Source organism: Phocoena phocoena, chromosome 9, assembly GCF_963924675.1.
Source record: "Phocoena phocoena chromosome 9, mPhoPho1.1, whole genome shotgun sequence".
NCBI lineage: Eukaryota > Metazoa > Chordata > Mammalia > Artiodactyla > Phocoenidae > Phocoena > Phocoena phocoena.
In genome coordinates, this window is record NC_089227.1 from 18,105,609 (window position 1) to 18,122,666 (window position 17,058).

At 38.8% G+C, this 17,058-nt stretch overlaps 1 protein-coding gene across 4 annotated transcripts in view; it reads left to right on the top strand.

The window, feature by feature from the left end:
* The window catches only part of SRPK2 (SRSF protein kinase 2), a 226,343-nt gene that overhangs the window by 98,750 nt on the left and 110,535 nt on the right, over positions 1 to 17,058 (top strand). The gene's annotated exons all lie outside the window — the stretch shown is intronic.

Here is a 17,058-nt window from a genome sequence, read left to right on the forward strand (position 1 = left end):
AATGTTGGTATTTTGTATTAAGGTGTGTTGATTTATCTTTTCCCTGGTTAGTCTTCAGGGTTGTCTTTTTGTTCATAGATTTAATATTTAGGAAAATATTATGGAGAAATACTTTGGTAGTTAAAGAATGATATAGGAAAAACCCTGGAAAGAAAATAGGCGGTGAAGAACCCAGCATGGTAAAATGAATTTAATTATAGTACACTAGTGTATGGAGAACATGATGTGATGGCAAAATGATGACATTAAATCAATTTATTAGTATATTTGGGTGAAAGGCTCCTGGCTTTAATTTAGGGAATTATGAATAAGGAAGGATGTTACTGCTTTCTTTAGAGGTTGAACATAGAAAAATTTAGACACATTTGTGTTTATTTTTATGTAGCTTCTAACTTCTGGTTTGTGGCTAGCCATCCAATTTTAAGCATTCTCTTTGCTGAGATGAAAAACAACCTTCAGCCTTGTGAATATTCTGCCAGTAAAATGGTGGTGATGGGAAGGGGAGAGGATGGTGGTGTAAATAGTGAACGTACCGGGTACCAACTGTAATATTAGAGTTTTGTTACTAGGAAGAGCATTCTTCATGGCATTACAACAATAATTACGTTGGCTTTTTGAGTAGCATGTGTTCTCTATTGAGAAATTGAAGGTTAAACAGAATGGGTGAATATTATTGAGAAACAAGTTAGGAATGGGTGAGGTTTTTGTAGTTAAAATACACTCTTATAAGGAAAGATTCTAAAATAATTGGTGATTACATATATTTATTTAAAAATTATTATTATTGTTTCACCTAAGCTCCTGTGGTTAAATTTGATGAAAAGGGAGGATGAATGCAGACATGATTTTAAAGTTTAGAAATCTGCCACTGTGCTTATGACAACTCTATACACATTTTACCAGAGCTTGCTTGCTTTGTTTGTTACTCTTTTGGGGGGTGCTTACACATATATTTGGCAATTGTGATATGCTGACTTAATGGGTATAAATGTAGCTTATGGCTAAGCCAACACTTTGCCAACATAGAAGTTGTTTTATTAATGTAGAAATATTAAAAATAGAAATTACTCTTTTCTCCCCCTCCTTTAAATAAATTATACAATCATGGTCATCATTTGTCTTTTTATTTTATTTGGAAGAACTTGAAAAACAAGAATCTGAATTTTAAAAAAAACATTCATGGCTTAGGAAGACTATATTTGCCCCAGCAATTTAATAGTTTATAGTATCATGTAGCATTACCACCACATTCTGCAATTCCTTGTTCTCTAATCACCTAAATTTCTTAAGTCTTTGTTTTATTTTAAATAGTTATTTGAAGCATGGCATGAGTCTTAATGATATTTGGCATTTACCCATAGTCAGTATTCCCACGTATTCTTTGGTAAAAAGGATGAAGAGACCCTGTTTTTCTTTAAAGAGGGGAGAAGCTACTTGTGAGAAACCAAGTTATCATTTGTCACGATTGATTTTTGTTCACTGTCTGCAGTATAGCATGATCTTATGTTTGTATGTATGTACGGCTGTGTCGGGTCTTCATTGCTGTGCGCGGGCTTTCTCTAGTTGCGGTGAGCGGGGGCTACTCTTCATTGCGGTGCGCGGTCTTCTCATTGCGGTGGCTTCTCTTGTTGCAGAGCACGGGCTCCAGGCGCACCGGCTTCAGTAGTTGTGGCTCGCAGGCTCTAGAGCGCAGGCTCAACAGTTGTGGCGCACGGGCGCAGCAGCTCCGTGGCATGTGGGATCTTCCCGGACCAGGGCTCGAACCCGTCTCCCCCTGCATTGGCAGGCGAATTCTTAACCGCTGCACCACCAGGGAAGTCCCCTAGAGTGATAGTTTGATATGATATCTCAGACAACCGAGTGGAGGAACGATGTTTTTAAGTACAAAATGTGATAGATATATAAACAGATGTTCATAATAGTCTTTCCATCTCATATTTTCCACCCGCTTAATGAGAATTGCTAGTCCTGTGACAGCTGGTAGTGGTTGAATTATTTTTTTTTCCAGACAATATTGTAAAATGGGAAAAGCAAAACAGACTTTATTTTTGTAGACTCTTAAGGATCATTCATTGAGAATACATACAAATATGATTTAAGTTATATTGTAATGGAGATTTGAAGTTTTTCTGTGACCTGAATTAGAAAATATGTTATCTTTTTTTTTTTTTTCTCCCGGTACGCGGGCCTCTCACTGTTGTGGCCTCTCCCGTTGCGGAGCACAGGCTCCGGACGCGCAGGCTCAGAGGCCACGGCTCACGGGCCCAGCCGCTCCGCGGCATGTGGGATCTTCCCGGACCGGGACACGAACCCGCGTCCCCTGCATTGGCAGGTGGACTCCCAACCACTGCACCACCAGGGAAGCCCCGAAAATATGTTATCTTAACAAATCGCAATACCACCTTGAAATATAAATTCTTTTTTTTTTTTTTTTTTAACCTTTAACAGAATGGAGGGGTGTCCATTGAATATCATTTAGCAGGGGAGGTGTGGAGCACTTCTTTTCCGAATGGCTGACTCATAAGACAAAAAACAGTGGGGTGACAAAAGTTGTAATTTAGTTTTTGGTTTTATATTTTGGAGAGAGAGAAAAATGTCAGCTTACCCATTTTTAAAATTAAGGACAGAGAACATTATTGAATGAATAAAAAAACAAATGAGCCTGATTTGTATGTTATTGCCAGTTAAGAGGAAGACATATCTGTTGCAAGAGAGTGCCCTTCTGCAGATTTTAGGAATAAACCCTACAGTGAATATTTTCCTTTTAATTGAGCTGCTGTTGGATAGATGGATTATATTCAGCTTAACCATGGTAGAGACAAGGGTCGAGCATAATTTTAGTTCTTCATCTGCTGCTACTTAATGTAAAAAAAAAAAAGCTGTAAAAATTTATTTGATGCAAAAATTAGGTTTTTCAAGTTTTTGTTTCTTCTTACCTTTTCCTAGCTAGAACACTCCAGGGATGTGGAAATTCATGGGGTTAGAGTAGGTGGGGAAGAGGCATATAGTAATAATGGTAAGAGCTGGAAGAAAGGTAGTAATCATTTATTAAACATTTTCAGATACTAGTTCTAAGAGAGGAGAAAGCAGGGTGTGCTGTAGGGAGACTCTGATTAAATCATTCCCAGAAAGGTCCTGAGTGAACAGAAAACACTTCACTCTGCCTCAAATTTTTTTCAAACTCTATTACTACTTCTTCAGTGAATCATGAACAAAATCAGACAATACTTAATACAGAAGAGTTGAGCCCAGAGTGCTGAGAGCTATGCTTCCCAGTCCATCTAGGCTGAGTCCATGGAGGGTTGAGGAGGTCCTGAGATAAGGGGCTTGAGAAGCTGAGAATCTGCACTCACACTAAGCATTGCTCACATCTGCTATTGTAAAATGTGAATGGATGTTGTGATTAATAAGGTTCACAATTAGTCAAAAGTTAATGAAATATTGGTGCCTTTGTAGGATTGCATTTTCTCAGGGAACGGATACTAAAAGGATCATCTCTTGTTGTGTATGTGGTTTTGACATTTTTTGGTGTTAAAAGGGGTCCTTATACTGGAATAGATATGAAGTAGTATCCTATATCTTTAGCATCCCACATAGCTAGCACATAGTTGACTTGAGAAGTTGCTAGCTACCTTTTAAAGAAGAGAAAAAGGGAGAGGGAGAAAGTATCATAAAAATAATTATGCTGTGGCTTATATTCTACCAATGCTATATAAACAGAATTGGTGAGAAGTGATGAGATTGGTATGTTGCCCCTCCCCCAGTATAAGGGCATTTGAAATAACATAAAGAACCTGTGCTATTTTTGTGTATATATTTTAATTCCTTTTCTTAATTTGGAGCCTCTTCAGTGAAGAGAAAAGGACATATGATAGTAATGCATGGTTGCAGAAAGCAAAAAGAGAAGTCTGGAAGAATCAGGAGAACAGAAGGGAGAGAATAAATAAATAAGGATGGGACTAGATGAAGAGAGAAGAAAGTAAAGGATGTTCAGTGGAAAACGATCCAGGATCAAGGTGTCTTTTATTTGCTCTTATGTTGAGTATGTTTTCCTCCATGTCTCTGTGGTGAATTAAGAGTAGTCGTGGGAGGAGAGCCAAATTTTATAACAGATGCTTTCTTCATTGGACCTGTCCCCTTCCCATTCCAACTCAAAGGCTAGGATGGGCAGCTAATGATAACTATTTTTTCCTTTTCCACCCCTCAACTCTGCCACTCTTGGCTTTGTTTCTGTATTTGCAGGATAGAAGTATTTGAGATGTAGTTTTTCTTGAGTGGTGAGCTGAGTTGACAGTGGCTGACTGGGTTGTCTTCCATCTATTCAGTCTTTATGCTTTCTTCTGCTTTTATTTAATATTTTGTAGTATTTAAATTGTAGATGGGAAAGTGCATAGATCACAGATCATTATAAAATTCAGTTTATTGATTTTTTTCTTGTGTAGTTTGTGGTTTATGTGTTGTATCTAAGAAATCGTTGCCAAGCCCAAGGTCACTAAGGTTTTTGCTATGCTTACTTCTAGAAGTTTTCAGCTCTTCATATTTAAGCCTGTAATTAATTTTGGGCTTTAGTATTAAGGTAGAAATTGAGATTATTTCTGCACATGACTAGTCATTTTTTTTTTTTTTTTTTTTTTTTTTCCGGTACGCGGGCCTCTCACTGCTGTGGTCTCTCCCGCCGTGGAGCACAGGCTCTGGACGTGAAGGCCCAGCGACCACGGCTCACGGGCCCAGCCGCTCCGCGGCATGAAGGATCCTCCCGGACCGGGGCACGAACCCACGTCCCCTGCATCGGCAGGCAGACTCTCAACCACTGCGCCACCTGGGAAGCCCCTAGTCAGTTGTTTTATCTGTTTTTGAGTATTTTATATATAAACAGAAACCCTCTGTGTAGTCTTTTGGTCCATCTTCTCCTGATGTTACCTATGTGAGATTCATCCGTGTTTTCATGTGTCGCTGTAATTGACTCAGTCTCATTGCTGTACAGTATTCACCATAGGAATATACCTCACAGTAGATAATCCATTCTGTTGATGAGCATGTGGGATGTTTGCAGGTGGTGGCTGTTAGGAATAGTGCTTCTGCGAGCCTTTGTATACATGTCTTTTGGCGAATGAACCTTTGCATACCATTTCTGTTGCATGTCGTTCCTGGGAGCGCCATTGCTGAGCTTCGGTGGGTATTGCCAGCTTTACAAAGTGAACGTGCCAGTCTGCACCCTCACCAGCTGTGCTCTAAGGCCTTGCCACCTGGTACTGTGTATTCTTTCTCTCTTCCCTCCCCTTTCCTTTTCCCTTCCCTCCTTTCCTCCTTTCTCTTGTAGCATTCTGGTTGGTGTGCCAGGGTGACCCAGAGTTTCAACCTTTTGGAGGAGGATTAGAAGCAAATAGGGGACTATTTCCGAGTACCATCTCTTATGAAGAAGATCACAATGAGAAGTTTAGACCAAACAGGAACCATAGGGTGTAGTCATCTGAGGTACTGCTCTCCCACAGACTGCTTCTAGTCTAGTCTTTTACCTGGGTCTTAGAGGCCACGGGTGTTAACATCAGTTTTCAGATTTAGTTTCAGTAACAAAACCATTTCTTCAGTTGACCCTTATTAGAAACCTCTCGGGTAAAACATACAAAAGACAAGCTTGGACTGGGAAGCAGGGAAGTGACCAGAACCCAGCAGTTGTTGGTACTCAGCCACCCCACCCTGAGAACCCCTCCCTGGAGCTTCAGTCCTCTCTCCTTTAAAACTCTTGATGCAGGTAGGCCACACAGATCTGACGAAGAAATTATGACATTTTGGTATGTTTTGGTCTAGATGCAGTTCCTAAATTATTTTGTTAGTTTGTAACCTGTTTAAACTTTGATTCTGTTTCCTGATGCCTCTTGGGAGGCTTGCCACGTTACAGCCAGAGCAAGCCTTTCAGAATGCAGATCTGCTCAGGTAGGTAACTCCACTTTACAAACTCTTTTGCTGTCTTCCCATTGTTCTTGGCATAAAGGTAAACTCCATACCTGGGCCATTGAGCACCTGTACTCTCCAGCCTAGACTCAGACTCCTTGACTTTGGTCATGTTCCCCCTGCCTTGCTGTTTTGCTGCTCCCAGCCCTCTCATTTCAAGGAAGCCCTGCTTAGGTCAAATTACGCCTGTTATAACCGTTACAGAATCATGCATCTCTCCTTTGCAGCATTTGTCACAGCTGCTGTTTGACAGTGGGGAGTATTGGTGACATTTGGTCTTCTTACTGGTTTACTTACTATTCGCCCCAACTTATGATCTTAAATATAGAAGTGCTCTCAGCACAAAATATTTTTATTTTATGTCATCATTTGCAGCTTATAAATTATGAACTTTGTGGGAAGACTTTTTACGTTATAGGGAGATATCTATTTCTATGGTATTGGCATAGATTAATAAATTATAGCCATATATTGTTATAGTCAATTATATATGTATATAATCATATGGTCAAGTATAGTCATAAGCTAATTTAACTCTTACGAACTGTCAAGATTACAAATCTTAGGTTTTTCTATCACCATAAAAATGCACAGTTTATTTTATATATATATATTGTTTCTTTTTTTTTTTACATTTGTTTTAATATAAAATAGAAATTAAAGTAAATCTGAACACTTTCCATCTTTGCGCCATACTGGTAACATCAAGCCATATAGCCTTTTATTTCCCAAATGTCAGTATTTTGAATATCATCTTGGTGTTTTGTCATGGTTGCACTCCACCCTCTACTGTTATTTACTTAATATCTTTTTTTGTTTAATTTTTTACTGTGATAAAATACATACGACATAAAATTTTATAATGCTCTTTAAATGTTAATTTTCTTTAAAAGGGAATCTTTCTATCACTACCAGAACGGGAGAAACAGTATCATTTGCCTTTAAAAACAGTTATGGTTAAATCCTGTCTAGATTCTGTTGTCTGATAAAGGCTTCAGGCCTGAGCCATATGCTCCCTCTGTTTACGAGGGAAATTAAATTGGCCAGTGTCATAAAAGCACTTAAGTTATGTGTTAGCTCCAAAGTGAGACTTGCTCTTTGATATACTTAGAAAGATTTAAAGAAACTTGGGAAAGGAGTAGTTTTCTCAGTATGTGATTCAATACCTAATCCAGAGTATCACCTAAGATTATTTTATATACCAGCAGTGGCACTTCTTCACTTTGGGAACCCCCTTCCCCCAAAATGGTTGTTCAGGGAAGTTTTGAACAAATGTGAGCAGCTATCATAAGAATAACAATGAAAAAAAAAAAAAAGAATAACAATGGCACCAATAAAAAATAGCTCTAAATAATCATATTGCAGATTCCCTTTGAGGCAGAATTCTTTATGTGCCAGTAGTTGGAAGAAATTAAGACTAATTTTAGTATAGATTACATTTGTCATCTATCCATCCTCCATTCATCCATCCAACGTTTATCAGCAGCTGCTGTGTACTAGCCACTCAGTTATTGGGAAATCAGGGAGCAGCAACGGCAGCACAAAAGCAGAAGAGGCTTTGGTGGGTGGCTTTAACCCTGACATACCTTGGTCGTTTTCTTGGGTGTGCAGTGCTGAGTTACTGTATCATGGAGGACTCTATGGTGGGAGGCCGTTGGCACTCTTTGAAAGAATTACAAATAACCAGTAATTGCATTTTGGGGGAACTTATATTAAGACTAGTGCTGTGGTGTGCAGAGTTACAAACACAGTTGTCTCCCGACGGCCAGTATAAATGAGCGATGAGGGCCTCTTGGGGACTCTGGCAACCTGGAGACCACAACCGCATCTAAAGAGGTGACAGCTTCTGCTGATAACTGCCATGTTGAAATACAGACCAAGTTGTGCCAGTTCTTGTGATTTTTAGGAAAAGTTGAAAATTTGCTTTTCTTGTAACATCTCTTATTTTAAATGATGGTGCAGATTAAAAAACAAAACAAACTTGTACCAGTCATTTAAAAAAAAAGCATCTTATCTAAATTCTGTTCATGATAAACATTCTTCTACTGTACTGTAGCACATTGATTTACAATTTGTGAACCACAGACCTGCGCAGATTTGCTGAGTTTCAAATCCTGTGAGTACTAAGCATTATCTATAGAATACAAGTCAAACAATTGTCTTGTTAAGCGATGTGTTTACGGGTTTCTCTGACATTTCAAACGTGCAAAAGCACTGGTGACTACTCCTCTAATAACCACATACTAAGATACCAAAAATTCAGTAAGATATCAACTGTTTAGAGTAGGAAGAACCCCCAAAAGAGATGCATTTCTCAAATTGGGGAGTTGTTATCTTCATTCTACAAATATTTATTACGTACCCATTATGGTGGAACTTAAACTTTAGTAAATAATCTGAAAATTACAGAGGTAGAACAGTGTTCTGCTTGTACAACTGCCACCTCATCCTTTTTCTCCTTTCCCCCTTTCCTTCTTTTTCCTCTTTGCCTCCATCACTCTCCACAAAAAAGATTTTGAGGCTAGCTAGAATAATATCTACAATGCAGTAGAGAAAGGGTCAGAGAAAATTCAGGTCAGGGTAGAAGGTTTCGAGGGAGGACAGTCAGATGCACACCCCAATATGTGGTGTTTCCTGTGCAGCTCCTGAAGGTGACTGACAAATCTGGCTTTATGTTTTCCGACAGCCAAACAAAAGAAAAAAAACGTTACATTGCTCTTATTATCTGTAAGGAGAAAATATACTAGTTTAGTTATTCAGGTGAAGCAAACTTTCCATAATTACGATTATTATTATTTAACATAATCTTTCCCACATATCTCAGAAGATAACATTTATTCATTTTAGAAAATTCAGATTAAAAAGTAAACAAAAAGCACCATGCTTTTATCATTAAAGGTAAGTCACGGTTATTAATTTAAGTTTAATTTTTGTCTTAGTGTAACGTATACCTATAAAATTTAAGCAGATTTACTTAAACATTAATAACACCATCACCAACAAGAAACCCAGTATCATACTGACAAATTATTTTGGAATTAGCTTTTTACACTTATGCAGTTTTCCTGATGTTATTAAGTAATCTTCAATAGCATCATTTTTTTAAAATGCTGTAATTTAAAAAGGCTGCACAGGACTGATTCCATGATATGGATGGATGTACCATAATTTTATTTATTGAGTCTTGATCTTAGAAATGGAATCACTTACAAAACCAACTTGTGAGGTTCTCGATAGAGAGTGTTAAATTGCCTCCAGAAAGTGCAGCTTTACACTCTCACTGGCAGTGTATAATGAACCTTTTTGTTTACACGCTGATTTGGGATTCTTACATTAGTCTCTTTTTGAGTGTTGTATAGATGACTCTGAGCAATATGCCAGGCGGCGTCGACTTATCAGTCCCTCTGCTCCTTGCCTCTTCCCTCTAGTAAAGCCAAATGTTGTTGTGGTCCCTTTGGTGTTTCCATCGGGTTGTTCATAAGTGAAAGTGAGGTCAGTACGATCCACTTTAACAAGATATAAGACACATTCAACTGTTGTATTCACTTAGGCATTTATTATTGATAAATGCCTTGGGTGTAGTTAGTGTTCATGCTGATGAATCTTAATTTTTAAGAGATTTCAAGAAGTTAAATGATCTAAGCTTCTCACTCCAGACAGATGACATAACATTCAACACAGATGGTTGGTTTTCCCTTTTGGTTTTATTATTTTTTTTAAGATACAGGAATTAAGATTCTCAAACCTTCCTTGTTAAACCAGAGCCTTGTGGATGTTCAGTAAGTATTCACTGACTATTGCAAAATTTAATCACCTTTTTCGTCAAGATCTTCCTTTTGACAAAATGCTGGAGTTTGAATCTTTTGGGGAGAGTAGGGCTAGGGAGTGTAGAGAAGGAGGACCAGAATCTAAAGTCCAAGTCGTCAGGTTAGCATTGCAGGCGGAGGAAGCAGCACGGCAGAAGTCATAGTGAAATGAAATGTCGAGGTACCGTCTGGGAGCTCTAAATAATTCCATAAGGCTGGGAAGGAGGTGGAGGAAAAGATTGGAAGATAGGTGAGAGAGAGATGATGTACTCTGGTGGCGAGGACTCTTCTATGCAGTGGTAAGGTTTTTGAATTCTGTGCTGTCGTTTACAAGGATCATTGAAAGGTTTCAGTAAGGGAGGTGTTCTGCCTATGTTGAGAACAGGTACATGCTCCTTAGGGTATAAAGTAAGGTCTTTTAAGGAAGTTCAAAGAAATGCATTTTTTTTCTTCTAAGATTGAAGGTTGCAGTATATCCTGTAGAGCTGGTGGCCAAATGTTCTTCTGTTCTGGAAATGGGTAGAAAAATTATAGCAGTATTTACCATTTGAGTGAGAGAGGGCAGATGAATTCCTTGATTCTGGGAGGATTACCAAGAGAGGCTATGAAATATGTTTTTCTTCAAGGCTTTAAAAAGAGGGTGGTTCCTTATTTGTTTGGATGGGTAGAGATACTCTAAAGACAGATAGTTGGCCTGCTGAACCTTAAGTATTTTTTCTATGTTGTATATGGTTAATCATGATTGCAAGATTCCTGATAATCATGAATATGAAATATTAAAAATACGAAATGTTCGTCTCAAAATGTTCTATCAACAATTTGTGACAGAAGTCTTTTCCTGGTGGATATATAAAGCATCACTTCTGTAAATTATTTAAAACATTCCAGGCCAGTGCTGTACAATAGACTTTCTGTAGTGATGGAAGGTTCTATAATATAGGCATGCCTTACAGAGCATCAGATGAGTGGCTCTCATGACCAAAGAATAAATTTTAAATTTTATTTGACTTTAATTTAAAATTTAAAGCACTGAATAATATTTTCAGATAAGAATGCCCGTGACCTCTGTTGTTTTAATCTTTCTTTTTTCATTTAGAAAATAATTATATATATTTTTTATAAATTTATTTATTTGTTTTAGTTTTGGCTGTTTTGGGTCTTCATTGCTTCATTGCTTCATTGCACACGGGCTTTCTCTAGTTGCGGGGAGCGCGGGTGACTCTTGGTTGCGGTTCGCGGTCTTCTCACTGCAGTGGCTTCTCTAGTTGTGGAGCACCGGCTCTAGGTGCGTGGACTTCAGTAGTTGTGGCTCGTGGGCTCTAGAGCACAGGCTCCGTAGTTGTGGCGCATGGGTTTAGTTGCTTCGTGGCATGTGGGATATTCCAGGACCAGGGATTGAACCTGTGTCTCCTGAATTAGTAGGTGGATCCTTAACCACTGCACCACCAGGGAAGCCCTCCTTATTGTTTTTCTTTCCTGATCTTCACCCTATCCTATTCCATTTTCTTGTTATTTTGCTCTTTTTATGCTGACAGTATTATAGTGTATGGGTAAAAGAGTTTATTTCCTTTATTTTAACTCAGATTGGTCATATAAAGGAAATTGCATTCACTATTTGTCCTTTGATAAACATATTTTTAGTTTTTGCTTAGTCCCCCTTCCTCTTTTTTTTTTTTTTTTTTGTGGTACGCGGGCCTCTCACCGTTGTGGCCTCTCCCATTGCAGAGCACAGGCTCTGGACGCGCAGACTCAGCGGCCATGGCTCACGGGCCCAGCCGCTCCGCGGCATGTGGGATCTTCCCGGACCGGGGCGTGAACCCATGTCCCCTGCATCAGCAGGTGGACTCTCAACCACTGTGCCACCAGGGAAGCCACCACTTAACTAAATTTTAAGTCTTCTTTTTAATGTTCTACTAACTTAACCGTGTCTTATTAATAGGAAAAGCAATAAGTTAGTTTCCTAAATGTTCGGTTTTAAAGAGAAAGATAAAATGAGATAGACAAATTTCCAAGTCTATGTTATCTGATGAATTCGTGGTTTAAGCTATTCAACACATATACACATACACAGATTATTCTCAGTTTGTTCTTCCTGATATTGTTTTAGCCAGAGCTTAAAAAAAAAACCCAAGGACTTCCCTGGTGGTCCTGCATGACCCACGGCACGGCCAAAAAGAGAAAACAAAATTTGATTTTGAAAATCAGTTCTTGTCTCCCTCACTAGCCTTTTCCCCTCACTAGCCTCCCCCCAACCCCCCTTAACAGTTTAGTAGTGATTTATGATAGTATTCTTTGGACTCCGGATGAAAAGGGACATCCTGTTTTGAGGGTCAGGATAATCCTTAGCTTGCAGGAGTAGCCTCTGTTTAATGCTGGGCTGAAGAAGGTTTACAGTTACGTTGACTACAAAGTTATATTCATTTATGGAAAAGCAAGTGTGATGGGATTAAACATAGAATTGTGGAAGAAAGATTTTTATTTTGTTGCTCAGCTCAGTCTTTTTAAGAAACAGAGATTCAATGCTTGCTTGCTTTTTGCATATTTTATTAGTTTTAATTTGACAGTCTGTTTGAATAAAGGAAGGACTTCTCTAGAGGAATGCTTGGCTGCCTGTGATACAATACGTAAACACCTTGGTTTGTTATATGTGGTTTTCTTTTCAGTTTAGGACTGTCATTTTTTTCTGAGCTTTTGTAGGTGAAGGGCGAGTGTATTGATGGATTTATTGCTGTTGTGGTATCTTTGTATACTTCTCTTTCACTGTAGATGCAAATATCTGTTTCACAGTGAACAAATCAAGAACTTGTGTGTTATGAGCTGTGCAGTGTCCAGTTCACCCTCGCTTTGTTCCTCCATGGTCACATCCCCCTTAGAAGTTTCTGCTGCTGTTGCTGCCCTGAAGTCAGCCATGTTCCCAGCAGCAGCTTAGGCCCTATTTTGTGGTCCCCTGAGGAAAAATAGTTATTATCCCCCGCTTCTCTCAGTGTTACTATAAAATATTTAATGGTTTGTGATAAAGATGGAACTGATTTTCATAGTAGTAAAACTTACCGCTAATCACCCATCTGATTGTTTAATGGAATCACAGATTTTTATGGAGAACATTAAAGGCCTTCTGTTTCTTAGGACTAGATGTTATGAAGTATCTGTTTGTAGAAATACTTTTAGATAAATGCAAATCAAGCATTTTCCAAGAAATTTCTTCAAATTTAATATTTTAAAAGTGGATCCACAGACGTTAATTTTTCTAAAGTTGAGGCATTCTCTAGTTACCTGATGTGACTTGGTACTTTATGTAACTCTGAACTTTAAAATTCCCATTAAGCGTTCAGTGGCATCACTCCTTGCATGTATGTAAGTTAAAAGCTGTATGTCTGCAAATGTGAAATTATGTAATGACTGACATCATGACAGCAGCCTTTTCTCCAGTGATACAACACATAAGTTTTTCTTTTCTTGCACTGTTTGCATTTGAGGGCATGTGGTGCAAAATAATGTATTTAAATTTAAACATTAGAATAACATTCAGCTCCATGATAGAATCATGCTTTGAGAAGCACATGGGCAACAAGAACTCATGTGAAGGAATCGAAGATTTATCGTCATGTCTCGTGTCGTTCCAAGTCATAGGCTTATTGAAAGAAATGTTTGGAGCAATCGCCACATTATCAACATTATTATTTTCCCTCTAACTTTAATATAGTTGAGATGGTGCAGGTAAAAGTGCGTTTATGAATGATGCGGCTCAGTTATAACGATTCATTTTCATTAATCAAAAGCATTTAACTCGTTCTTTTGGCCAGGCATATATAGATGAATGTAATGATGAAAATTATCATAGCAAGAAGGGAAATTGGAGATCCACTGTATCCACCACCCTTGTTTTTTGCATAAGAAAAAGTGATGCCTGAAATAGTGAAGTGATGCATCTAAGATTCCAGAGGATTCTTGTAAACCAGTAACTTGCAGTATTTAAATTTGGAGTCCTGGAACATTGCATAATGCAGTTGGTTTGCCCAGTTCCCTTTCTCTTCTTTAAGAAAACCAAGAATGATTATTTTAAATTATACTAGTACTGTTTTTTTATATCTGCTCTAACCAGAGCATGGAAGAAATAATGTTAAATGCCTTTCGTTTTACAGCACATTTTCCTATTCACTCTTCATTCTTTAAGAAATGCTTGTAGAAGCATACTGTAGATGGTTCTATTCCCACTTTGTAGGTAAGAAAACCAGTATGTTTACGACTTAACAATGTCACACCTCAGTTAGTGGTAAAAGTACCCTCAGAGCCATGTTTTGCAGCTCCAACCCCTGTGCTCAGGGCACATTGTCTGAAAACAGAGATTTTGAGTATTTTTATGTAGCAGGTGTCTTGAGTCAGGTTGCATGCATTTAATAAGAGTTCATACTCTTCATTTCTTTCTCCAGTAACTTCAACATGTAAGTACCAAAAAGGAAAGAGATTAGGAGTGCCAACCTTTGCCGTGAAACAGAGCAGGTATAACTAGCACACATGGACAGAATTCACACTTTTGCTGTCTTCTACCCTATTGCTCATCCTGGTTAACCGTTGTGTATCTCAGTGCTTCACACTCAGCTACCTGATTCTGCGAACCATTCACATAAAGGGAAAGCTTCCCTTTTCTGTAAATGCCACTGATCAGAAGATTTCACTCTTAGGCAATCCCTTTTCTCCTGACAGTTCTGGGCAAATGAAAGATTGTTGTCACTAACTGGCCACCTTTCAAAATTGGTAAAATTTATAGTTGATTGTCTTCAGTATCCAAAATATCTGGCACTAAAATAGATAGATATGCTAAATACAGAAGGTTTCTTTGTTAGCGTAGAAATTGGAACAGAAGATGAGGTAAAAGTGATCCTTCTCAGTTTCTCTTTTGATTTCTTCTTTATTGCATACGTTGGCCCTTCCTCAGGGTTTCAGCCTGAGGTCTGTTTCTCTTCTCATGCATTCTCTCCGAAGATGGTCTCACCTTTCATGTTTCATTTCTCACGTTGCCATGGTGTTGAGTACCATCTGTGAGCTGACTGCTGAATTTATACCTCCAGCTCTCCGTTCTGAGCTACAGACATACATATCCAGCTGCCTACTTTACACCATTACCTAAATGTCTGCTGGAACGTCAAAATTCAACGCGCCCTAAACCAAACTCATTATCTTGTTAATCCTTCCTCACTGTGCGGGTAGATAGGTTATATGGCCAGTCTGTGCTTCACTTTTCTGCCTTGTAAAATGTATTTGTAGGGGGAGGGAAAGAGAATAAATAATCCTTTTGGTTTATGGCTGACCTTATGTGCTCTTGGGTCAATGACAGAAATTACCCTGTGCGTAACCCGCCTCTGCGCGTTTAAAAGTACATCATAAGTATCTTTGAAAGAAAGCAGAAGGCAACAGGAAACTTTGTGAGGTCTATACGAGGATAAAAGGAAGCCCCCTAATCTTATCCCAGCAGATAGTGAGCAGTTTGCTGAGATGTATCTGTAATTTTCAAGCTGTTCTTTGTAGCAGCTGCTGGAGCCACTGTCACCTCTCTGCCAGGCTTCTTGCTCATGTTACTTCTTAACTGCCAGGCTCTACAGCTTTGGGGCCCACTGACTGGGAACGGCCCTTCTGACTCTAAAATTTTGTCACTCTGCTTATTTTAATTAAAAAATGAATATTTATAACTGTCTATAGACTCAAAAGCCTCAGCGTTAATGTATCTCATTTTCCTTACAGTTTACATCTCGTTGGTCACTAGGTCCTGTCGATTCCTTTGCAGAAGTTCTTGCCAAATTCGTCTGCTCCCCTGTGACTTTTCTTACTGCTTTTACTCAGCCATTCCTTGGCTCTGGCCTCAGATACTGCTCTGTCTCTTTCTGACCGCTGCTGGCCTCTCCCCTTTGCCCTTTGCCCCACCTCCAGGATCACGTTCCTTAAGAGACTCTTCAGTGTAGCTTAAGTAGGTCTTTCACAATCTGGTGCCCCTCATCTGGAGTTCTTACTGATCTGCCATCGTTGGTGCTTTCACCCTTTTATCTTCCTAACAGACTTGTCTTGACCTCTCGACTGCTCAGGTGCCACTGCTTTGAGCTGCTCCTCTCACACCCTGAGGGTGCTTCTTGCTGTTTCTGTCTCCTAGTATGCCATTTACACTGCTGTACTAGATGCGAGAGACAAGGAGATTTACCTATCTTTATGTTCCTGTTACCGAGAGCATCTTTTGGCCCATATAGTCAACATAAATGTTTATTTGAATAAAGGTTTTAAAATTTCTTTCCCAATTAGTAAGCAAGTTTTCGCTAAGAAAAAGTTATTTTTGTCTTTTTTATGAGAAAATGCTGGGCAGTATCTTCTTGTTTTACTCTCTTCTGAAAAGCCTTGCTAAGTGTTTCTTTTTGTAGCTGTTTTACCCCACCTCCCTGGGCTCAGAGGCCTTAAAGGACTGCCGTGCTGTCAGTGGGGTCTCCAGCGCCTTCTCTCGGGTATACCCTTTACTTCTGGAAACACCTGCCTGTTGTAGAATTGCCTGTGATCCATGAGCCTTGGCAGCATATTCGGCAATTAATGTCAGACTGAAGGCAGCATCCAGAATACTAGGCAAAGCTCCCTAGATTGGATTGAGAAAATTTTATTTATGCCAGTTCTCACATTTAAATTTAGGTGATCTGCTGAACTGCATATATGTATTAATATAATATGCTCTAATTTATAGATAAAATAATCTATATAACTGAAATACAAAGTTTTATACCGTTTCTCAAGTTCAGAGTTTATTAAAATTCTCACCTTTGTTCACAGCCCTAAATTCACCATTTATTATTTAAAGGTGTTTTGCAAGTGATTTTAGGGTTTTAATTTTAATCTTGCCACCTTTGCTCCTTCTCACATCCCCCAACTGTAAAGTGACTCATCTAGACTTGGAGGATTGATTGGAATGTAAAAATGTCCAGGCTTTTTGAATCTTTGCCACACCTTCTAGCAGAGTAAATAACATAATGCAATAGATTTGTATATTTGAAATGCTACTTTCTTGGCAAACTGAAAATCTTTCTAGCTTTCTGTTCTTTTATTTGCTTTATAGCTGCAGTCAAGCCAAAGGTTACTCTTAAGGATTGGAGATCCGACTTGCCTTAAAGATTCATTGGTGAGCCCAGTTGACTGTTCAGCTGTTCAGTTGGCTGCTGCAGACCAGCCTAGGCCATCTCTTGAGTGGGTTTAAGCTAAAAATAGATGATTCATTTTGGGTTGGCAAAGCACAAGCTCTGGATTGTTTTTTGTTGCTTGTTTCAGATGGGAC